The sequence below is a fragment of the Apteryx mantelli genome, chromosome 1 (genome assembly GCF_036417845.1).
Source record: "Apteryx mantelli isolate bAptMan1 chromosome 1, bAptMan1.hap1, whole genome shotgun sequence".
NCBI classification, from domain to species: domain Eukaryota; kingdom Metazoa; phylum Chordata; class Aves; order Apterygiformes; family Apterygidae; genus Apteryx; species Apteryx mantelli.
In genome coordinates this window covers 107,242,715-107,267,392 of record NC_089978.1, presented here as the reverse complement: position 1 = coordinate 107,267,392, position 24,678 = coordinate 107,242,715, and the positions used below count along the sequence as shown (strand labels likewise).

At 39.7% G+C, this 24,678-nt stretch overlaps 1 long non-coding RNA gene across 1 annotated transcript; it reads left to right on the top strand.

The window, feature by feature from the left end:
• Nucleotides 1-504: 504 nt before the first annotated feature.
• LOC106494920 (uncharacterized) lies at nt 505-24,678 on the top strand. Its single transcript, XR_001294371.2, has 4 exons — nt 505-569; nt 14,815-14,888; nt 20,152-20,250; nt 21,419-24,678. It is a non-coding gene; the product is annotated as an uncharacterized lncRNA (long non-coding RNA).

Sequence of the window (24,678 nt, the reverse complement as noted above, 5' to 3'; positions counted from 1 at the left end):
ATATAATTTAGATCCTTGGTACCCAAGAAAGATGGAAAGGAATTAGAGAAGTGTTAGAAAAGAGCACACTGAAAGCACAAGGAAGCTGAGAAATTAAAACGGGGCATGGACTGCAGAGAGGGGAGAGGTATATGAGGGAGACAGAATAGATGGAAGGAAGAAATGAATAGGGAAAAATATAGAAACAGCACAATAAAAACTAAAAGGGTATCGACAAGGAGAAGGAAAAGGTGACGTGGAGAAACTTGGATAGTATGAAAAAATGGAATATCTTCTTTTCTTTCAGGTCAGGATTGAAAAAAAACAGCAGGAAACTGATCAGTTTGTGCCTTACTGGATTTCACTGAGGAGAGAGAGAAGATCCCACACTTGCTTGGCAACCTTCTTAAACACTAAGTTGACTTTAAAATATTTCTCTGCTCCTTATTCCCAAAGAAAATGTCAGCTGGGGCGGGGGGGGGGGGGATGTCTCACCAAAAACTACTGATAGTCAGGAAGTATAAGAGTGACTTGCATCACATATATCAGGCACACTTGAAAACAGAAGATATAAACAACAGAATAGGAAGGTGAGTGTTTTGTGGTCTAATTAAAGTGCTTTAAATCTGTAATTTATAGCACACCAGGTGGAAATAGGAATGGCTGCATAAGGTGTCTAGGAATAACTAGCCAATGGATAAAATGCCAAGGTTTTTTTGTTTTGTTTTGTTTTGTTTTTTGGTAGGGGGTGGGGAGAAGTTATCTATTGCTTACTGGATAAGATAAGGCTGTTTTGGTACAGAAGCCCCAAAAAACTAAGGAACTCCAAACCTCAGACTGTTAAATATGTAAAACAGAGCTGTCATCTTTCTCTCCTAGACATTCAAAGTCTTTCTTCTCCAGGCAGATACTAAACTGCTTGTTTACTATAGGGCAATATTTTTATTTTCATACAAAAGCCCACAATAGCGATATTTCTACCAACTTTGTCTTATGCAAGAGTGACAGATCTAGATTTTGGGGCAGGCCCTAGAAAGTGAGAGAGTAGACAGTTCTAGAGGAGCTGCTGAACCACGTGAAAATAGCATCTGAAGCAACACTAAGTCTCTCCACCTTGTCTGCTTTTACCATTTTAGAGTAAAGAGAAAATACCATCAGTTGCTGATTCCTTTACATGTAAAAAGCAGTCCCAGGAGTACTAACTCAGCCAACAGTAGTAACATCAACTTTGGACAAAATTTTCCAGCCTGGTCCTACACCACTTCCTTCTCGCTGTTGCTGACATGAAGTCAACATGTTACTGAATTTGCATTTACACTCTGTCAAGCACTGTTCTGAAATAGGTGCTTCTTACAAGGAAGGAGAGCTAGCACATTCACCATGACATGTAGCTGCTTGTGTTCATTGCTACCTGTTTTGTGAATCCCCAGATTAAAACAATCATAGAATAATTTAGGCTAGGAGGACCTTGTTGAGTACACACACAGTCCCTTAGTCCAGGATGTTAATCTTTATTAGCATTAACTGTCTTGGGCCTGGGATTGATTCCTGAGGCATACCACTAGTAATCAGCTGCCAGCTGGTTTTTGTACTGCCAGGCACCATCCTCTGAGCCCAAGGGTCCAGCCAGGTTTCCACCCACCTTATTATTATCCACTTATCAGTTCCAGATCTCACCAATTCAGCTGCAAGTATACTATGGGAGACAGTGTCAAAGGTCTTGATAAAGTCAAGGTATACAACACCCACTGCTCTCTTCTGTCCAGAGCCAGTCATCTTATAGAAAGCAGTCAGGTTGGTCAGGCATGATAATAAAATATTTCTTCTTTAAATAATTCTCATTCCCTCTCTTCTTCTGGAATGTAAACAAAACAAGAACATGCAAATCCCAGATGCAACATTGCCTAGTAAATATATGTCCAACATTTTGTTACAGATGTATGTTACCCATAACACCCAAAGTCTCAAATTCAAACCTAGGGCTCTATTACAGATAGATGAAAGGATACCATCTTTGCCTAAAGAGAATTTACAGTCAAAGACCAAACCTTAAGATAAATGACTTGTAATTTCCTGTTACCAATGTATTACTATTTGTCTTGGGAATGGTTGTGCAAAGTATTGCTTGCTAATAAAAGATAGTTGTTTAGATTTAGCTTAGGGTTTTGTTTACTTAAGAATTCACAAACTGAATAACCTTAGAAAGAATTATCAAGTTATATTTCCACTACTCCAAAGAAAAATAATCAGCAGTGTCACAAGTGATGATGAGCTATTGATGTGTATTACAATCAAGAGTACAGAGTTACACATTTTTGCATATGCACCTAGACAACAGAAATTAATATTTGAGGGAACTAAGACATATGCATAAGCTACAGATGCTTGCCCCAGCTTTCCAAAACAAAGACTCTTCAACACTCTTTCACACCTACAAAGCATTGTTTTTAGAGAGGAAGAACAGACTGTTTATGTGTCTGATAGATATGTTCTGCTCTCTGATGAACACAAATCATTACTGTTACTAACAAAGGATGATATCAAAAGTACAGGTAGTGACTTTTTTCTGCAGAGTTTTTTTGTCTCCATTGGCTTCTGGAGAACTCAGCAGCTACATGAGTGCTGAGAATCCATTGAAAATCCATCATAGTTGCAAAACTCATCATAGGATAGCAAAAAAAAAAAAATTTCCCTCCTTCTCTCCCATCTCAGTCAGAGGATATACAAAATACAGCAAGTTCTTTAGAGAAAAGGAGATAAATTGGCTTCAGCTGACCTGTCCCTAATAAATCAGCTTGGACCTCAACAATGGAAGTGGGTATGAAAATCTTTTGGAGTTTTCATGAACGCTAAAGTACAACAAGGAAGTTTCATGACCAGTTTCAGCAGAAATGTTTGTTGATTTGTTTTGTCCAGATCACACAAGCTTGGCTAACTCAAAGGCAAATAACTTTCAACCATATCAGGTTCTACCTGAAAATTTTCATGCAATTTCTATTGTCAGAGCTCAATGATTGCATCACATTGGGTTATCTGCCAGGATAGACTAACACTAATATGAATCCACTTGTAAGTCCCGATTCATCTACGTACAAACAAAATAGGCCAAACTCCAGTGCCTTCTTAAAACTGAGACCTTTAGTATACCTGGTGCATCTGAGCTCTCTGTCCTGAAGCCTGGATGGATGAGGTATAGTAATGGTGTTCCATAATATAACTCTGCCCACCAGTGGATATTCTGGGTTTAAACCCTCTGGAGATGGGGTCATGAATTGTGTCTGAGCTATGGCCAGTAGAACAATAGACAGGGTTTGTCAGATGTCCATCCAGCTCAAACTTCTCAAATTTGCAGCGTAGACATAGCCATGATGCTCCATGCACCTTCCCACCCTCCTCCTTTTAAACACAGTGACATCAGACAGATACTTGCAGAGCTGAATGCAGACATTTGTCAAATTGAGACAATCTCACTAGACAACACCCTGAAGTGGAAGCTCTGCACTGATTTAAATGGAAACTGGGTTGAATCCTTTTTAGTTTACATGAAGCGTAATGGACAAGTGACTGCTCTACAATAAGGAAGCAATGACAGATCAGGTCATCAGAATTCCCTCTAAACTTTTGGAAATTCAGTTTGCAAAAATCATAATCTAGAAGTACACATTTAGTAAGTTCACTTTTTCTGTAGACAAAACTCTGTAGGACCTACGGACTCTTATGATCTGGTCTTTTCATGGGTTATACCTGAAATAAAGTGCTTACAAGCCCATTGTAAAATGGGGAGATGTAAAAGATTGTTCTTGCCTTCTAGCCTGACAAAGGCTAGAAGCTAAACAATGCAAGAACAGTGCATATGGTTAAAATTAGAGTTTTCCACGTAATGTTGCCTTATGTAAAAGCATCCTCTGTCCTCCAACATCAACAGGAAACACTTACATGTCCTTCAGTGTAGTCTGAATATATTTTTACAGTACTATCCTTTGTTGATGCTTTTAGATTAAACAATTTGCAAAGCCAAGCACTTTATAATGATTAGGAGAATTTTCTGTTGATTTTGTAGGTTCACTTTATTCCAGAAAAGGAAGCAGTTTTATTTACTTGCTTAATACAGAATCAACATGATGAGCGGGATAGTTACCTAGTCGCAAATGAAAAGGTTCAGAGATTAGCACTTTCCCTCAATGGATGTTATGGCTCATAGACCAAACAGCCCTGAATGGAGGTGCTAGAGATGTTTCAGACCTCAAAACTGTAAAACTGTGCATTAACTCAGATGAGTCTCATATTTTATTACTGCAGATAAAACATACAATTTAATTAAACGTGCACCTATAAAATTTAAGGTTCAGTTAACTCTGGGCTTTATTTTAATACAACCTACATAGGTAAGTAAGTAATGTTATGTAGAGAATGAATAGCTTTTCAAATCATAAAACACCATGCAGCTATGTTGTTTTCTCAGTTTACAACAGCTACAATATATAGCTCAGTTTCTGCTCACATCATCACTTAACCCTTCATCTTCTATGCTTTTCCTCACTTGTCTATTTGGTTTGTCTTTAGACACTATAATGGATCCACTATCACAGCTGTTTTCTGTATTGCAAGTAAAAGTGAATGTCAACCTGGATGCATCCAAATCCAAGGCTGAATTTTAATAGGAAAGATACAGTATTTAAAAAAATCCATATATAGTGTTACAGTCAGAACATCAAGAGCAGCAGAGCCAATGAAAGTAAATATGGGTATGCCTTTTACCTGGATACATATCTGAAAGTCAAAGGAATTGGGTCATAGGATGTTATTTTCTTACGTATAACCAGATGCCTCAAGGATACATTCTTTAATACTAAATGAATGTTTTCTTAATCAACAAGCCTTTTCATCATAATGCTGATACAACCTAACTTCCATTGTCAAAATAAAATCTAAAGCATTGCTTCAGTGCAAGAAATTGCTGCTAAACAGAGCAGAAGAGGAGAAACAAGGTCCCTATAGACAGAATTCAAATATGGCATTTTTGGAAAACTCTGAAGTTCTCTGCTGCAGAAGTATTTATCTCCACTTAGCAAGCCATGAGACCTGATCTTCAACTGGGATAGACAAAAGAAAATGAGCGCTACAGCTGTTTTGAATTAAATCAGCTGATAAGCTGTCCAAGATCTCCTCACACCAAGTACCTGTACTACTATCCAGCTGTCAGACATTTAAAGTACCTTTTGCTGAAAACCAGATGACTAGGCCATCTCTATCCAAGACACTGCTTTTCTTTGCTAAGACAGCCTGTGAATATCCCTGTTTTCAGGTTTCCTTCTTCAGCCATTTCCCCTCCAAAGTGAAAGTGACATTTCTTTTTCTTTTTTTTTTTAAAGAAAACACCAAGTTAGCCAACTTTCTCCCAAATTCACTAGGACTTACTGAATATCAGATTTTCTGTAAAACAGGAACAAAACAAAGCAACTTTGTCCCTTGAAGCTGTATATTTGACAAGAGCAGTTTACATTGTACCTCCTTTTTTAGGATTTAGGGTGTTTCCTTAGCATATTCAGTAGTGTCTCTGAAGCACAACTTTTTTCCCTAGGTCTTCTTCTCAGTTCTTGCTCCCTTCTGCCCATCTGGTTTGCAGATAACATGCTCCTGTGCCAAGAGCAACAGAAGCAAAGTTGACATGGCCTGGCGAAGCACGACGCAAACATCAAGCTACGAGAATGAGCGTAGTCGGGGAACGCCGTGCCCTACTTTTCCTGGGCTTGAGGCACTCCTGCTTCTTGCTTGTTGGGGACCAGATCAGGCAGGTCCCCCTTGCACATCACTACAGAGAGCCAACATATTGTGAGGGGCCTCATTGCCTGGAGAAAACCTTGGTTCTGGATCCCTTTGTATGCTTCAGGGTATGCGTTGTTGGCCAGATATGTGCATGGTACAGGTGCTCTTCTGCCCTGCTTGGAGCTTGCACAAAGAAAAGTGGTCGTCCTCATACCCCTGCCTTCTTAATCTGCTCTGTTGTAGGGATTTTATTCTGACACCAAGCAGAGCTGCCTAAAATTTGCCTCTCCCTTTGTATTCTTGTGTCATGTAGAACTGAGCACTAGCTGAGACCTGAGGCAAAAAGATCAGATTTGGTTTTTGGAACTGACCTTTCACCAGATTTATCAATCGTAATTACAACAATATCCATTCCTTTGGCTTTTACACATTCATTTGTTTCTTGCTGGTTTACAGCACTTTTTTTTTGGTTTGGGGAACAAGGCTGATTAACTCAAAGGACATCTCCTATCAAATAATATTTTTCTCATCTGCAGCCCCTCAGACTTTTAGTTTATGAATATAGTTAACTAAGTTAATCAGAAGTAGACTCAATAGGATTTACATGATAAAAAAAGATTACTGCATCAATGAAAACATTTTATAGACATTTGACAGATGTCAGAGGAAACACATTCCAAGGCTGTATGTCTTCTTTTGCAGTAACGAATGCTGATTTTATATATTTGTGTTTTGTCTTCAGTTTTGTGTTTTGCTAAAGAAATTTCAATAGCTTTAAATTCCCAAGCGTTATATATTACATTTCTATTTTCTCTATTGTCACTTCAATTTATATCATATTAAGTACTGCTAATTATAAACAAAGTCTAAAACTGCATGAAGTTCTATATATATTGACCAGATTGGTCTTTCTGTAGAATAGAAAAAAAATCAATGGACAAAACTTTTCAAAAAAGTTTTTTTTAAGCTGTCTGCCTAGTGACACCAATAGGAGTCTGGATCTTTACAATATGGGAATTCACCATTCCTTAACTGTTGCTCTTGAAGGCACACCAAAATCTTTCCCTAGTCAAAAATCTTTGGTCAATTTTAAGAGTCACAGCTAGAGCCTTAAAGAGATTAAGAAGAAAATAACTTTTGTTGTAAACTGGAAAAAAAATCTCAAAACGAAGTTTTGCTTAGCAAAAAAAATGCAAAAAATTTAAGAGAAAACCCAGTCCCTGTCAGTGCTATATAAATGTTTAATTTCAAACTTGTGAAAGCAGACATACCTTTTGTTGATTTATCTTTCCTCTGGTATGCCTTTCAAACCAATCATCCATCCTTACACGCACAAGAGCACACAGAGTTAGGAGAGGAAGAATTGTTGCATTGCATAAGATAGTGTCTTCCTTGCCCCTTGCTTTTCAATACTCTGCAGTCATTTCCTGTCTGCCATCTTCCTAGTGGCAGGTGATAAGGAAATTAAACAACTGGAATGAAAGGTAGATTGATTTTCATATGCAGGTTAAAAACAAACTGTTTAGAATAATCCCAAAGGAAAAAGAAAATCCATATGAAAAGCAGCCTTCGTCCCCTAGTGTTTCAGTGGAAGAAAGAACATTTTCACGCAGTTCGGGATAACGTGTTTGTGGGTGTATTTAGAAATAGACTCAGCGCATGTTCCCCCATTGCTGTCTGCTCTCCGATGCTTCAGGTTAGAAAGTTACAGTTAAAGAGTGAGTGCAACACCCAGGAACAGGTCGCAGCTGCAATCATCTCAAGCATTCATAACTGAAAAGGAACATTTTATTCCATATTTAAATGGGTGGCAGAATTTTACTCCTAAATTTTGCTTAGGTTTTTGTTGGAACATTGGTAATATGTTATTCACATTTACAATAATTTTCTGTAACACAGATGCACAGTTACGATAATGTTTAGTTTTTATAATTGCAGTTTGAGAATTAAAGATACACCCTTGTTTTTATGGGATCAGGGAAGGCCAACACAGAAACCTCAAAATGTTCACATATCCAGGCTAGAGCCAAATTTAGTCTCTCACATGCATGATGCTCAGTGTGCACAGTCCATGTCCATCTTTACTGGTTGGATGCCCAGCCAACTTTTTTATTTTGCAAAGAACAAACCAAATCCAGTTTCCTTTGGCACAGAACTTAATCAGCAAGAGAGGGACTATATTTTCATTTTGAAATCTCTAGCACAAAACTCACAAAATTCAGCATAAAATGCTTTCTTGCAGCTTTTATCCTGGTCCTGAATATAACAGCTCTGTGATTGTGCTAGAATTTGCTTGGTCTGTTACCATCTTTTTCACTCATTTCTATTGCATACAGAAGGGCAGCTAGTACGTTGTAGGCAGCCAAGATTTCCTCCAACTCACAACATTCATAGATGCTCTAATGAGCTCATACTTGTAAAGAATTGCATGTCCCTACTCTATCCATTTCGGATATATACTAGATGCATCAAATACTTGCATGAAGAGGCAGACCATGAGCCTGATATTCTAAAACTTTACACTAAAAAGGTCTGAGGATCTAAGGCTTTGTATTGATTTCTGGCTACATATCTGTCTTCTATTTGGTCTATACTATATGTGCAAAAGCTTTTTTTTTTTTCTTCTCTCTCCCTCTCCCTCCCTCCCTTACTCACTGTCAAAAAGTTGCATACATGTAATTCAGATAAAAATTAAGATGTTCAGAGCTTTACCTTATAGGAAGTAAAGTCTTCCAAAGTATATTTAGTTTCATTGAAAATACTCTGCCCTTTTGATTCTCCAGACTGCAGGGAATAGCATCCCTGACTCCATATTACCCAGAAACACAGGGCTAGAAACATACAGAAATTTGAGCCACTGGATAAAAAGGCAACACCAATATTTCCCTCAGCTCTGTGGAAATAGTTCCTCAGTTTCCTATTTCTACCCCTCCACCACCACACCCCCAAGCAGACTACTTTGATTTGGCCCTAACTCAAAACTTATCTGGGTTAACAAAAAACAGGTATTTCACCAAATTCACTCTTCACTGGTGTGCTGCAAGGGACCTCCTTGTTACATTGATCACAGTAAGTTTGGCTAAGGGGAGGAAAATGAAACAAAAACCTAAGTGCCCTGATTTTAGGGTTACAGATCAGCTTAAGGATCAAGAGATACGAGGTCAGATATAGCATATGCCTCAATTTATGTTCCCAATACTAGCTTAAAAAAAAACAAAAAAACAAAACAGCACGCTGGGTGTGCGACAGCCAGATTGTCAGCCAGTGCAAATCGTTTGATTTATACAGGCTGAGACTCTTGCCTGAAGGAAAACAGCACCATTTTATCCACGTGAAAAGAACTGCGATCCACTGTCAGGGGTTTTAAGGGCTCACGTAGCAAACGTCCTCTCTCACATGGGCCCTACACTTTTAAAGAGGCTCACCAGGTTTTCTCTGCAGGACACTGGTTTAGACAGGAGTTTCCTACGGGAGCTCAGTGCAGGCTTTTTGAAATCAGTGTGTGCAGAGACGGGGAGGGCTATTAAGTGGGTCCATCTTCAACGTTTCTTAAAACCCCTCTCTGTGACACTCCTGAAGCCAAGTCCCCCCACTGCCTGCTGACATCTCAGGGGCCAGGCTGTGGCGGCATGCGAAGGCTGAGCCGCTGTGGCCTCTGCCCTTGGGCTCAGAAAGGTGATGTGGGACCGCCGCACCTCGGTTACGCAGTCAGCCGGAGGTGGCAGCCAGGCAGCCCTCACACACCCATGTTTCACACACCAGGATACTTGAAGGTTGCAGAAGCGGCAGCTACAGCAGATCAGCTGGAAGGGTTGCATATTTCTGGCCCGGCTCTGCCCCTTCCGCACCTCTTCCCTGAGAGGCAGCCAGGCCGACACCCCAGCGCGCGTGTCAGGATGCCCGTCCCAGCCCTCGTCCTGTCAGTTGCCCCACGCGAGCCACCGCGCCAGAGAAAACGAGACCGGTGTGAGGCGCCAGCCTGCGACGGCCCCGGCGCTGGGGGTCTCCTGGGCCCTGGCATGGGCCCCAGTTGCCCCAACCGGCCAGGCAGCAGGGCAACCATAAACTGCATTGCTGCCCATGCCGAGCTTGGAAGAGGTTTTCCTAGTCCTGCCTTGGGTCATTCCTAACACCAGCCCCAGCAGGATACGAGACTTTGAAAGGCCCCAGGGCTGGCACGTGGGAATCACGTTTTGGGCACAGACAGGAGCAGGCTTTCACTCTGTAGATCTGAACTGGGAGGCCATCTCGGGCGTCCCAGCTTTGAAGGGCTGAATATCTAGTTTTTCCATGGGGATTGCTGCCATTTAGGACCAAATACTGTCACAACAAGGTTGCGTGCAATTTGGGTCCGGCAATGGGATCAATGATCTTACTCTGAGTGCTCCAGGAGGCAGAAACTTCTGCCAGTGCCTTGGGTGGTTTCTCGTTGACTGTACGGCCCCGAGGCCCCAGGGTTGCTGGCTGCCATGCATTTGCCCACAGCTCTGAGGAGGAGGGAAGGCAGGAAAGCTTTACACGGGCAGAGCAGCTACGCAGCTGCCTTGCATGAGGAGGCTAAACTGGGCCCTTCATGCTGGGCTGTGAGATCGGCGGGGAAATGCAAAACGAGTGGGAGCATGAGGCGAGGGGATCCTTTCTGGAGGCAGCTCTCAGGGCTTTCAGGTGCAGGTGGTGGCCTGGGGGTGTTTTGCTGTGATGCACCTGGAACTTTTTAGAAACAGTGTAATATATACACAGAGCATTCAAGCCTAGGCAGCCCTTAAAGATTTAATACAACAGCGCAGGTGTTATCAAAACTATCTTTCTAAATCCATCATTCCCTGCTTTTTGCTCTCTGGATGCATAGCTAAGTATATATCATCCTACTGATAATCACAAAGTGATTTGCTAATATTGACAGGCAGATACTAAACGCCTGCATATAACAGCACTTATATTATCTCTTGTCTATGGGACGTCTCAGAAAATTACATGCCCTGAATACTTTGCTGCATACATCTATGAAATAAATATCCTGTCTAAGGTTTTCTAGATGTAAGACAAATCTTCCATTATTTTTCATGGAAAATATATCACATACCTAGTATGAAAATCCAAACCCCTGTGGCTATTTTACAAGGCAGCAGTTTTGAACTGCAGTGGAGTGCTGACAGTAAGTAGAAGCTTACTTACAATATTGCGGCTGCTGCTCAGGCCCTGTAAAGAAAGGCCTCAATTCCTTTAAAAAAAAATTTAAATAGAAAAGTCAATTTTGCAGCTGCAAACTAGCTTAGAATTTTCCAAAAGTTTCTCTTAGATGAGGAACAAAAACGTACATAAGAACGAAAGTTAACAGTCACGTTTTTCTCAATTTCATATATCGGTGCTTTTATATAAATGACTGAGTCATTGCTTTCTGTTTTAGGCAGTATGAAATTCATTAATTTACTCTTTTCAGCTCCTCCCTGTTATGTGACAAAGGGAAAAGTGATGTTCTTAAGCTCTTATCATCTTTCATAGTGCTGCACAAATGTCTTCAGAAAAATAAGAACAAAAAACCCCAAACAGCCCTGAAACTTTTCTTGTTTCTCTTGCAAAGTTTCTCCTAGAATCATCCATTGCCCCTTTCTAAGTAGCTTTCTAAGCTTCATAAAAGCAAAAGTGAGAAAATTAAATCTTTACCAGACTATCTCTGGAAAACTACCAATGTTTTTGTAGCGTTCGTGACACATATGTGGTGCATCTCTCAGCAAACAGGTGTTTCTGCTGCAAGCCCTCATGAGCTTTCACTGAGAAAGTCAACATGAGGACTATCAGATCCAAAACCTTAATGGCAGAGAATATTTGGGCCTCCAGAAAGTAATTTAACAAGTGACATTAAGGCAGTTTTGGGTTCTTATTGCTAAAACAGATTTAACCATGTCATATAAATCCCTTGAGGAAACCCATACTGACTATATTGTATGGATTAACAGAGAGGAGACAACGACTGTTACCAAGACGATACTTTTGTCCGTGCACATGAAAGACAGTCACATTTACTTGCAAGACTTCTGAATAGTATTGTGAAATTTAGGAAAATTATTTATTCAGAAGATTATTGGCAATATAGTACTGCCTACAGGTTATAATCAGGGCCTTATTGTAATCAGGCTTTTTAGTAACATATAGTAAACTAACCATCCTGAAGCCCATGAAGAAAAACACCCATGCATTTATAATACAAGATAGGAATGTTACAACCTTAATAGCTGCAAGAAAGAAATTAAAGAAACAAGTGCGCATAAGAGGAAGGAAGAAAACAGTCTACTGCTCTGACACTCACTGGAACAAATACATTACTGACATAACTTCATTAGGATCACTTAAATCACATCAGGAATGGAGTGGTTCATTGAACACAAGTGATGAGAAAAATTAGGTCTTGTATTTATTTTACAAAAGGAAAAAGGAGGCTATTCTTAATAAAGAAGGAACAGACTAAAGAGGTTAAGAGTAGGAAAAGCTTATCCTTTGTTTTTTATTGGAAGCATAGGGAGATTAATTCTGAGAGCTGGTTGAGGTAGAATCTGCTTGCCTACACTTCATAAACCCCACGTCCACAGGGCCCAGCTCTAGCTAGGCAGCCTCTCCACCCCAACGTATAACATGAGCAATGCAAGACAAAGATGGCTGCTTGGAGTTTTAGTAATATGTGAGGGTACTCAACAAGAAACCACTCTCCTGTTGTCAAAGGTTATAATCCATAATGAATCATTTCAGTAATGCCACCAATTCTTCTGTATTTGCTAGCTAACAGGCTAGCAAAATATTTACTCTGATTATGACTTACGTAACTGCTATGACCAACACCTGCGGATTTAGGCCATAAAAAAAAATTAAGTGAGACTGCAGTGGAAGAAGCAGTGGCTGAACAGCTGCTCAGACTCATTTTCTCTTCTTAAGGCAAGAACAAACAGCTTTGTGAACACTGGAATGATTTAGCCTAAAAAAGCTGTTGTATAACTCATCTTATTGTATGATGCTCCTCACTAGCGTGAATGGTTCTACAATAAGTAGTGAGAAATCCCAGCAATGCCAGTAAGATTCCAATAGCTGCATTAAGCATACAGTTCTTGTACCCTGCATGGTACACCATTCAGCAGAAAAAAAACATAACTTCTGATACATATAGTCCTTACCCCATCTACTAGTGCAAGGGCATATGTAGGGGCCAGAGGTATTTTTCTTCTTCCTTCAGTGCACTGGTTGCTCACATAGATGGTAGTACACATGGTAGGTAGGAGACTCTTCTGAGCTTTTTCATCCCTGTCCTGCACAGGTGGAGGACAAACAGAAATTAAAGATTATCATGTTAAAGTTATCATGTGCCCTGTGCTGATCCAAATCTTGAGCAGTAGGAAGCTAAGGACAAGCTGGGAAAATCATGTTGCCCAAGGAGTAGTATCTTTCCAACAGTTTAGGAATTGAAGAGTCTATTAAACATTTATAAGTGTGTAACAAATGAAATTGTTATTTGCAGAGCCTTTTTTCTAGTTAGGCAGTTTAATAAATCAATGAATTAGCAAACAAAGGGTAACAGAAAATAAATTGGAACACCATACTTGTGTTTACATTAAATGGTCAGTTGTATTAATGTTTATAGTTCATTTATCTAAGGGCAATATCCTAGTGATTCATTATTCATAAATATTAATGAATCTTTAGTCCTTTAGTTTCTATAAGGAGATTTGCCCATGATGTATCTTGAGGACAATTTTAGAAGACCTTCTGAGAACTTCAAGGAGCTGAAATAGGAAAAGAGTGTTGACAAGAAGGGAGAAGACATGTATCCCTGTGCTTATGAAAAAAAACACACAGTTAACTATCAATAGAAGTTAAATCATTTCTATCAACTGCCATCAAATCAAACATAAAGTCGATTCTTACTTGCATCTCCTGGAACCCTTATTCAGCAGACACTCTCAGAACATGCCCAACAACCTGGCAAGTCTGGACACGTTAATAGACTGTAGTGGTGGCTACAAGCTTGGCAGTAAAGGTGATGCTACTACCATCCTTTGTTATGTAAAATATTAAAGCTCCAACTCGACAAGGGCCAGTTCAGCCAAATGTACATCTCCAGAAAATGCTCTGACCGCCAGGATAATGGTTGATGTCCATGGGAGGGGAAAGGGAAATAAAGCTTCTGTCCTTGGGGGTTTTCAAATCCCAACAGGACGCAGTCCTGATCCCAGAGCTGACCCTGCTTGGGGCAGAAGGTTGGACTAGACTTCCTGAAGGCTTTTCCTGTCTGACTGGCTCTGTGAAGAAGGAACCATATGAACAAGAAGCCACAATTCCTATCCCTTCTGTTGGAACTGTGAAAGATCCGAGAGAACAAACAATATGGCATCTGAGTAACTTAAAGTCTAAAATATTCATCCTGCAGAAAATGAGAAGGATCAATGTTCCAACTTGCATTCCCAAAGACTTCTCCCAGGCACCAATTAAAGTTCACAACAAAATATATCAGAACAGTTCTTGAAGAGCATGCAATGTTCTTAAAGAAAACACAATCCTTGTTCTTTTTCTTGCAAGAACAGAACAGAGAACGACTATTAGATGCAGGTATTGGACCTGAGTGGAGTAAGACATTCCCCTGCAGCCATGAGTAAACTCCAAAATCCTAAAGAGAGGAAGAATTTGTGAGTTGTCCTTGTTCTCACTATTTTCTTTAAGATGACTTTTAGACAGAATACAGACTGAGAAGCTGTGTGGTTTTTGGATCCCTTCTGTGGTACCCAGCCCTTCCTATTGCACCATGTGAGAAGCCAGAACATAGTACTCTATCAGGGCCAAGGGCCTCGAAATTCACTGTGGCAGTATGCAAATGCAAGGACATTGTGGTCTCAGTGCTTAACAACAAAACAAAAAACAAAAGCACTCTGTTCCTTTCTCTCACTTGCAAAACAGCATTCATTTCTAGTCTGCGTGGGTAAACAGACCCTGAAGCTTGATATTCCCAATTTTATGTTGCATAGGATAGCTTTTAGGTAGCTGAAGTACTTTCTGAAGTGCATTCATTGCTATGTTTTTCTTATACAGAGGCTGTGTAATTGGACTCCTGGTACTGCAGTAGCCTAGCTCAAGAGTCAGAGGTGACTGCTGAACATCAGAAGGTAAAGCAGTTTTTCTATGTACTATATAGTACCTCAGTGATCCTTTCTGGTGGAGTGCAATATGAAAAGACCTATTCAACTGACTCATCTGATGGCTGGCAGCTGAAGCTAGAGAAATTCAGGCAAAGAAATAACAACAAAAAAAATCAAAAAATTCTTCTTTTTAGACGTGAAGGTATTTAACAGTTTCTACAAGAAGAGAGTATGTTCTCCACCCAAGCAAATATGTAAATCAACATGAAATGCTTAGAAGATATGTTCAGGCAGAAGGTTTTGGTGCAAAAACTATTTGGTAAAATTATGGATTGTTCTCTGTAAGATGGCAGATTATTCTAGTAATGTCTTCCAGTGCATTAGTCATTTTACTAGCAGCAGTGTTACCACCACCAAGTCCCTACCATTAAAGTCTGCATGAAATAGAACTCCTACTAGAAATCAATAATCAGGCCTTTTTCTTTGCAGGCTGATCTATTTTTCAAAACCTAAGCAGTGAAACAAACGTATCAAATCCCCTCTGCTTGATCCTTTCTAAAGCCTCTTTTGCTCATAAGGGGTCCATTCCCATTCACTCAGTGGATATCTCTAAATAGGTCTTCTAGCCTAGCAGTACAAATATCCCCTCTCTACTCCCTTTTTGCCTTCCTTTTTACTGGGCTGTGTGCTGGCTTTTAATTGAGACCCAGGCTCCCTGCAGACTGTCACCTCATTCCATAAACTTTTGGCTGGGCAGCCTCTCATTATTGACAGCTTCAGGTAAGTCCATCTCCATTAGTGGATATTAAGCCACAGACAGAACAACAGTTGTGTGGATTCTCTAGCTCTAAAATAATCTTTAAGCATATTTGGGTTTTTTTTGCTCTTCATAAAGATTAAATACTGACTTTGGGACAGAATCGTTCTCTCCTGCCCTGAATTTTGACTCTGTGTTGATATTTTTGTAAAATAATCACTGCATAAGTATCACAGAGATCAAACTTATCAGCCCTGTTTTGACTCAAGAAAAGAGCACTGCTCTCTGGAAGCTCTTCTCTCTTAGGGCAAGTCAATATGAAATTAACAAGAATTCCTTAAAATCACCATGTGGGACCTCATAGAAACCATTCATTTGTACTTAACCCTGAAGAACTTAGCCTATTTGTCTCTGTTTCCTGAAAAATGGAGGTTCTTGGTTCAGCATTTCAAATTCTGTCACAAAAGGCAGTTTGTAATGTTTCATTTCATTTCAGTCCTTTCCTTAATGTTCCCACTCTCTTCAACAGTACTCTTCTGTCTTGTTTCTTCTGAAATAGAAGAGCTCTAATTTCAATTCAATGTCTGTGCTTCGAGTTTCCCAGTTCATGTAATATAAGGTAAAAGGTAGACACATTACAGATATACTTTGGTTTAAACTGTCATCAAGACAATTCCTAGACAATATGCATTTTTAGGGTAGAAGACCACAGGAAAGATGTAGGACATAGACCTGTATATTTTCTTCAGTTGCTAATGGATTGAGAAGGTTCCTGTCTTCCCACCTCCCCTATTTGTTCATGTCCATGCCTCAGGGTTTATCACCACCTCAGGTATACCAATGCAATATAAGGTCATGCTGTCATCCTGACAAGCAAAACAAACCACTTTTATATAAAAAAAAAACCCCAAACCCTCTAGTGCTGGTCTGCAATCAGTTGCAGCAGCACACCTGAAGGGGCAGTAAACTTCAAGAGAGCAGACAGGGCAAGGGAGGTCTGGAGCTTCTTCAAACTATTTTGCCTCTAGATAAACCTCAGTTCTAAAAGATGTGATTCTATCTCAGTGCCTCATATGGTGTCTAGCTCCATTACCATGATTCAGTTGAAAACATTAAAAATAAGAAGGTAAAAGAGTTTAGAAATGTCCAGTTCAATAACAGTGTTTACAGTAGATGCAAGCCACCTCTTTTATCCTCATCTTTATCTACTAGTATAGCTGCTGATATAGCAAAGTAATTAAACCATGTCTAATTTTAAGCATGTGAGGAGTCCCAATGGGTTCAAAGAGATTATTCATATGCTTAAGTACATTGCTGAATCAGTGCTGAAATGAAAATAGTTACATAATTACAGGATTGTATGAACATAGAGTTGCAAATGTGATGTTTAAAAGAGAAAGACTAATTTACAGGATGATAGGAACATTTAATTGCAGTTTAGTGTTGGAAGAAAATTCACAACAATAAATGATGATACAAAACAGCATGTCTTTTACAGAGTCATCTTTAACTTGGAAAGCTTGAACTGAAAACCCAAGCAGGTATATGAACAGCACAGCACTACAAACAAAAATATTCATGCACAGTCTCTGCATATTCCATTCTATACCTGCAAAGCACTTTTAAATAAAAGCATCTGCTTTGCAACATTCACTGGCTTTTAGTCTAACCCACCACTGTATTATGAATGAATTCCTGAATTGCCTCACAAGCCATTCCATTATTCCAGCTATGTGAGCAGAAATCTCTACTGGACTGCTGGATTATTATTTCTTTTTTTTTAAATCACCAGTTGCAGCTGATTAAAAACAGCATCTCTGTGTCTGTATCCACAGATTTTAGGGTCTTATTATCCAAAGTAGCACCTAGAGTTAAGCACCAAATCTACTGATAGTAGAAGACTACAGCCCTGCCTCACAAGTGGGGACTGCCTCATATTGGAACGATGGGTGACTTGGATGCCTCCTGCTGCCCGCAACATCCTTCTCCTCAAGATTTCCACTGCTCCTACAGGGAAGACAAGCTGCTCACGAAGCCTCTTCTAAGCTTTCTCTACTGCAGATGACAACCTGATGTGTGAAAACATAACCATCACAGGAGATGCTTCAGGCTAGCACAACCTCCATGCAGCAAGTACATATGCATCATCTGCTGCCCCAATATAAATTGTCCCAGTTTGCAGTTCAGAGCCTTTAAAGGTGATCCAAAGATCAGAGCAGGAGCACACCTGCTGGGTCTGAGTCCTGTCCCCCTCCACAGTTCAGGGACCTGAACTGTGACTCTTGAGAGGCTTCTGCCTCCGTTTATCAGCCAGAACCAGCTTCTGGAGATGGAGGTCTGTGAATATTTGCTGGAAGAACAGGCACTGCTTGTCTTCTGAGTTGTCCAGCAGGCCACGCACTGTTCTCAGTTATGTCTAGCTGAGTGAGAGAGGGCACATCAATATAGGCCTACGATTTGATCTGTACTTTTGCCCACACCCAGCTTCCTCAGCTGAATTGCTGGTGACTGTAGAGGATGTCAATGTAGACATTGACTAATAGTATTATGAAGCTGGGTTGTAACTATGTATAACAAGTTTGTAAGGCTACATTTATGTGGACATTTCCTTCCTCTTTAGATTTCTCACCACTGCACTCATTGATGCCATTCTATCAGATGCAGCTATTTTTCAAGGGGTGGCAGCTCAAATGCAGATGGGCCACTGCTCTTAACTGTTTTCCAAATGAATACAGCTTGGAATAAATCCAGATAATCCACATGTATTTGGAGGTAGACTAAGATAGGTAAAGCCCACAAGACAATCTACTGCAGTAAGAAGAAGTAATTGAGATACACTCCTTATTTTGCTTGGTTAGCAGGCAGAACAAATATAGGGTGGTTTTATGAGAATGCCTGATGTGTGATACTTATTTTTATTTGCTCTTCAGTTCCATCGAATGCTGGCTCTTAAAGAACACAGGGTTATCAAAGTAGCTCAAAATAGTAAAACAGTAACAACTTCACAATAAAGTCTTAGAATCAGGTCAATGTGAAATACGAGTTCAAAAAAGCTTGGTAGTGTTAAGCTATATCATGCCTCACAAAACAGTTTCCCAAACACAGAAACTTGCAGAAACACTACCAAAGATCGCCAAGATCAATGAAAGCTGAGACACAAGTGTTTTCTGTGGTAAAACAGAAATAGTCAAAGCTTACTGACAGATGTCATATATTGTGCTTTACCTGTTAGAGGAGTGTTGTTTCAGTTTTCCACTATTGAAATCAAAGCTGTTGAAGGGCAGAAGTGCACTTTTAGAAGATGGGAACAAGTTATTAAGTTTCAAAACACAAAGTGTGCCAGAGCACTCTGAAAATCGCTCTTTCATAGTCCTTGTTATGCTGTCATGGCTTCAGTACTTAGTATCTTCTATTCCTGAAGTGATATAGGATCACATTCAATTCTAGCAGTTTCTGGAGTTATAGACTAATGACTGTGCTTTGAGAATAAGCTTCTGTGCTAGATATTCTGTCCTCAACTCACTGCACTGAATAAGAATAGATGATTGAGGCTTCATTTAATCTAGCCAATGTAAGCTCAGTACCTGGAATTTTGTTGGCTTTTTCCAGCATAAATTCTGCAGAAAAGAGGTATGTGAGGAAAGCTTTGCCAATTTTTTTCTGGTGGATTTCAACTGCTGAAAAAGTAGATAAGTGAAAATCTGCGTATAGGTCACAGTCCTGTTTCTCTTCGTTTGACTCACCTCTTCCAAATAGTGTAAAATGGTAGTTTTTGCTCTTAAGAAACTGCCTGCTATTCTTGAAGAACAAACCCCACCCCCCGGCAAAAAAAAAAAAAAAAAAAAAAGAGCCAGGCTCCAGCAGCAGGGGTTTCTCAGCAAGGGAGCGCTGCAGCAGCCCGGGGCTGCTGGGCCCAAGCCTCTTGCCGAGAACCCTGCTTAGCCCAAGGCAGTTCAGCGAAACAGCCAAGGATATCTCCAGACCGCATGAGCACATACCAAGATCTTTATTTGAATGGAATGAGAGACCTGCTTATGTTTAAAACTTGTACCCAGCCAATAAGTCTTAGAGCAACCTAACCTGCACAGGAACAATGCCTGAGGAAGTTCAAAGGAAATCGTTTTAAATTTTAAAAGAATTCGTAATCTTCTGATACTCTCCCTGACAGAAACACAGCAGCACCCTCATCTTGATTACAGGAATTACTGCTCAAGCAGCTGGAGAAAAAAAGATATGCCATTGTCTGGTCATTCAGGAAACAAGAGGAAGCTTGGAGATCAATCACAGCTGACCTCCAGAGCTCAAGTTTAAAATACTGAATAACAATCCCCTGCAGCATGAGATTTGCAAGCACTGAACAGAATTACAAAACAAAAAATAGTTCACTTGAATGCACTCACGCAAGTAGCTTCTCTTAAGAAAAATGTGTAATCATTATGTTTCATGAAAAAAGGGGAAAATAAATTCAGTGAACTTCACTGAAAGTGAGTGTGATTTTCGTATTCTGAAGCCAAGTGTGCTGTGTCTTCACAGGAGGGCTCTGAAGTCAAATATTCCCTTAGGCCAGTGTCACAGTTCTGCTGTCCCAGGAACATTCATCCCAATAAACCTGAGCAGCTTAGAGTTTTAAAGGTGAGTTGCAGCAGTTGATTATTTTCTTAATTACTTCCTAAAAGTTAAAAGCATATGCTAGGTCATCATAAAGTAACAAAATACTCCCTTTTCATCTTTTAATTTGTTTCCATTTTTTAATTTGAAATTGATTAAAGCAGTGGTTTTAATAAAAAACCCAACATATTACAAACAGGTCTCTGAAGGCTTCTTATCTCAAGCTGAGAATATGAACAAACATCAGACCTTTGCAGTTCTCTGGCTTATTTCAGTAAACTCTGATCAAAGCTTCTTACATGTTTTAAGCAATTGGCTAAAATAGTTATGGAACAGTCCCACTTCCTTCCTGCAGTCAGATATACTGGAAGCCATTTTTATGGCAAGAGTGTTAGGTGTAGGAAAAAAAGGAGATTCATCACTTTAAATTTTCAACTCTTGCTTTAACTTGGTAATACCCTTGATACATAATTCCATCATCAAATATCAATGGTCTGATTACAGAACATCCAAGGTTCAACAAAATAACTGCCTTCTGCATGAGAGTTAAGTTTGCTGCTCTGGGATTAGGGTAAGTTGTTTTTAGAAGAGAGCAAACAAGCTTTGCAAGTCTGGTATTTCCATTTTTAGTGAGCTTCAATCATCCTCATGAGAATGAGCCTGCAGAATGCCAACTGACTGCAAAAGCATTTAACCAATTATCAGTAAAATCCTTCTAACTTTGCAATTACCGTTGATTAGCAAAGGGCACTTGATGAAACATGACCACCAACTTTGTCTGGAGAGTTTGCTCCATCAGATTTCAGCATGAGAGAAACAAGCAACGCACCAGGGGCTGAAGGGTAGCGAGACAGAGCACTGCTAAAAGGACATTAGTCCTTATAGTCCTTTTAAAATTGTAGATAAAAATCAGTGTTCTCTACCCCAACCCCCATCTTATATATATATCTATTTAAAGAAAAGATTTAAGGTTAAAAATCTTCAGATAAGACCTGATCAGCAGTAAATAAAGCCCTTTATCATTTCTAGCTACATCCTGTCTCCTTAATCATACTTTCATTTCCACTATACATCTGTCAAGGATCAGCTACTATATCTCAGTGAATAAAAATTAAGCTCCCAAAGCCAACATACAGGTGGTTGGTCATGCAGATTCTCTTTCTAGGCTCTAATGTGTTGTTTTCATTTCCAGGTTCAGCTGCAGGGCTGTGGCAGACCAGGCATCAAAAGCCAGCAACAGCAGAGCAATATAAGTGCAGCCTGAGCATTCCCAGTAGGGAGAACGAGTGAGGCTTGTGACAAACTTCTCAGCCAGATGCATCTCAGCAGTCGGGAGCTCTCCCTCTGGCAATCCACCGAGTCAGTCTCCTCAAGTTTTCAACAAGTTATCAGCGGTCTTCCAACCTCATATTATAACCGCCTGCATGTTAGCATCTTTGAGAGTTAACAGTGATGCTCTGAGCACAGCTAATCAGGAAACAAATGGTGCAGAAAGCATCATAAAATCTCTCATGAATACACTGATGGACCAGCTTCTGATAGAGGTAGTCTCTTCTGATAGAGGTAGTTTTCTGCTGAAAGCAGTAGTCTCATGGAGACTGGGCAGCCGCTGGCGAGTGCTGCGCAGTGTCCTGGGGTTATAGCTGGAGCCTGACCAACAAACCTCTGGGTATCCAAGGTAGACAAGGCTCAGAGGGGGCAAGAAAAAGCCTGGAGCGCCTCCTAGCTTCTCTCTTTGGACAGTGGCATGATCTTGGACCCAGGAGATCGGAAGCATCCCAAGATCCTCTTCTTTAGACATAAATATAGGAACATACCTGACTGACAGCAAAAATAGTGAATGCACTTCAGTGAAACTGTTCACAACCTTGTCTTTCAAGACTAGTGATATAACTTATAGGTAAAGTGATGCACTATATGAACAGAGTAGAGACTACACACTTCAACAAGCCTCAATAGACCCCACCCTCTGGGTCAGTTCTGTAATTTGCTTTGCTTCCCCCCATCCAGCCCCAAATTGAGATTTCCTTCCTTGTCTGATCCTTTCAAGATACTTGGCTGATTTTTTTCTTCTACTGGGCCACGTGCTGAGGCAGCTTTCCTTGTCAGCAGCAAGTAGTGTTTCTCAATAATCCATTTTGCCCTGGATTTCCTTCAAGTAAATCTTCCAACAGCTCCAAAGAGCTCACTTTTGCAGACAGCTCTGTGTCTTTCTCAAAAAGGAGAGATCTGCTATTACATTTTCTCCACCAAATTTTGTTGGAAAACTGTATCATGATTTGTAGTACTAATTAAGTTCTTCTGCATTGATTATTTTTTTCCTAGGCATGAGGAAAATTATAGGAGTAAAGAAACAAGGGAGCAACATTTACTTGGTTATAATGGTGGAAAAAAAAAAAACCTTTGTAGGCTAAGCATGTATATACCACAGATACACCACAAAATATTGTCAAAGGGGTTCAATACTGTTTTATAATATAGTAAATTGAGCTTACTTAATCATTAATGCTACTTAGAAAACTCGTAGCTTTTGGGAGCCTTGTGGTCCCCTACAGCTGGGTTAACAGTATGTCATGCAAAGAACAAGTGTGTTTCTGTATGAAATGACTGACACAAGCAGAGTCAGTTATTGTATTGGGTTAGAGTTTCTGGACAGCCAGGATTTCACCCCACTTTGTACTCCTATTAGTAGAGGCTAGGACAGCATCTGAGCCAGCCTAAGTCCATAATCCAGCTGAGCAAGACTGATATGGTGCTGTTCTATGAAAGTCTCCCACACAAATAATATCCTGAAGAAATGGCATGAGGGAGGAAAATATTTTACTGAAGCCCCCAAAGATTAGTCCCTTAAGTAACACTCAAAAGTTCAGTCATGTTTCTCTTAAGGTACAGAAATACAGGCCTTGTATATACACAAGCCTCATACATCTTCTTGGTTATTCAGCTTTCCTCAGTGTAAGCTATCAGGAATTCCCACCTCACAGATGCACTGAGGAACTAAACTGGTGCTTTTCAGGCATGCACTGACCATCGAACAGAAGGTACCTGTGCATGGCAATTCAGCTAATGCAAGCTGAAAATGGGTAATATGACTTTCTCCTCCCTCAAACTGAGCACCCAGTAATTGTACTCAGTTTGTGTCAATCATATTTCCATGCAGATCTCATTTTTCTTAGTTATGCTTTGTAAGGAGTTAATACCTAACCCAAGAGAAACAAATGCTAACAAAGAATAACACTATTATGGCTACATGACATCTTTTAATATACTTTGACTTTTAGGAGGTGGAGCATATATTTGAATGAAGAATTCTCAGCCCACTAAGTACAATGCCTTCCTGAAGAAGGAGAGCCCTAAGTAATCAATATTGCAATAATGTGTACCTTATTCTTGCCTGATCACTTCTAGAAATAGCTGATATCTGAGGCTATGAGATCAAATTGCCATGGATTAAGTTAAAGTAGGATTTGCAACCAATCCAGCTTGACTAGCACAAAAGGCTATCTATTCACCCTCATTCTGAATTGAAGTGGATAGATTTTTTGATAACATAATGGATTGAAAAATCTTTGCTCCTTAGCAAGCAAGTATCAGCAAATCAAAAGTGCAAAATGCAAAACATTTCCTTGAATTTATAAAGTAGGTTACCTGTGCAACACATTAACTTTCAAATCCAATCACATCAGCTTGTGCAAGATTGCATCCTCTTAGTCTTTTTTTTTTTTTTTTTTTTGAAATTACATTATAGGATTTGGGGAAACAAACAGATCAATTAAAAATGTGTAAGAGGGGTTATCACAGTAATTGCTAAATGTTTCTTTTAGGTGTTATTTCATAGGCTTCCTTCTCTTTTCAGTTTTGTGAGTCCTGCTGGAAAAGTTAGATTATTTTGTTACTTTTGAGCACCTCAGAGCTTCTTCTTTCCACCAGGGTCATTTTATTTGCAAGGAGAATTAATGAGAGAATGATTTACCCTCAGAAAAACTGACAGTTGCAAGATGGGTAGTTTTGGATCCTACAAGGCCTTCAGCATGCACCTCACTTTCCTACTGACCTCAACATGCAGACATGGTCATTGGGAAGATTAATGTCACAAGAGATTTTCTTTAGAGCAATAGGGAAGGGTATTAGCATATGTTTAGTATCTGTTTACTTTAACAGTTAAGAAACCAAATAAAAGCATATTGTACCATATGCTCAAAATAAAGCATTCAGTGTTAAGAAAACTTGAAATTATTTCAACTGAGAAAACATATCCATCTCTATCGCTGTATTCTGTACATATGTATGCAGGACACAGGTCTAACCAGTGGCTAAAGTTATGCTGTGTCAGAAAAAGACTAGAATATCACATTTATTATATTTCCTGGATGTAGCAAAGCTTCTTTTCCTGGGGAGATTTATAACATCATATAATAAAAGTAAGAAGTTTTGTTTTTGCAGTCATACAAA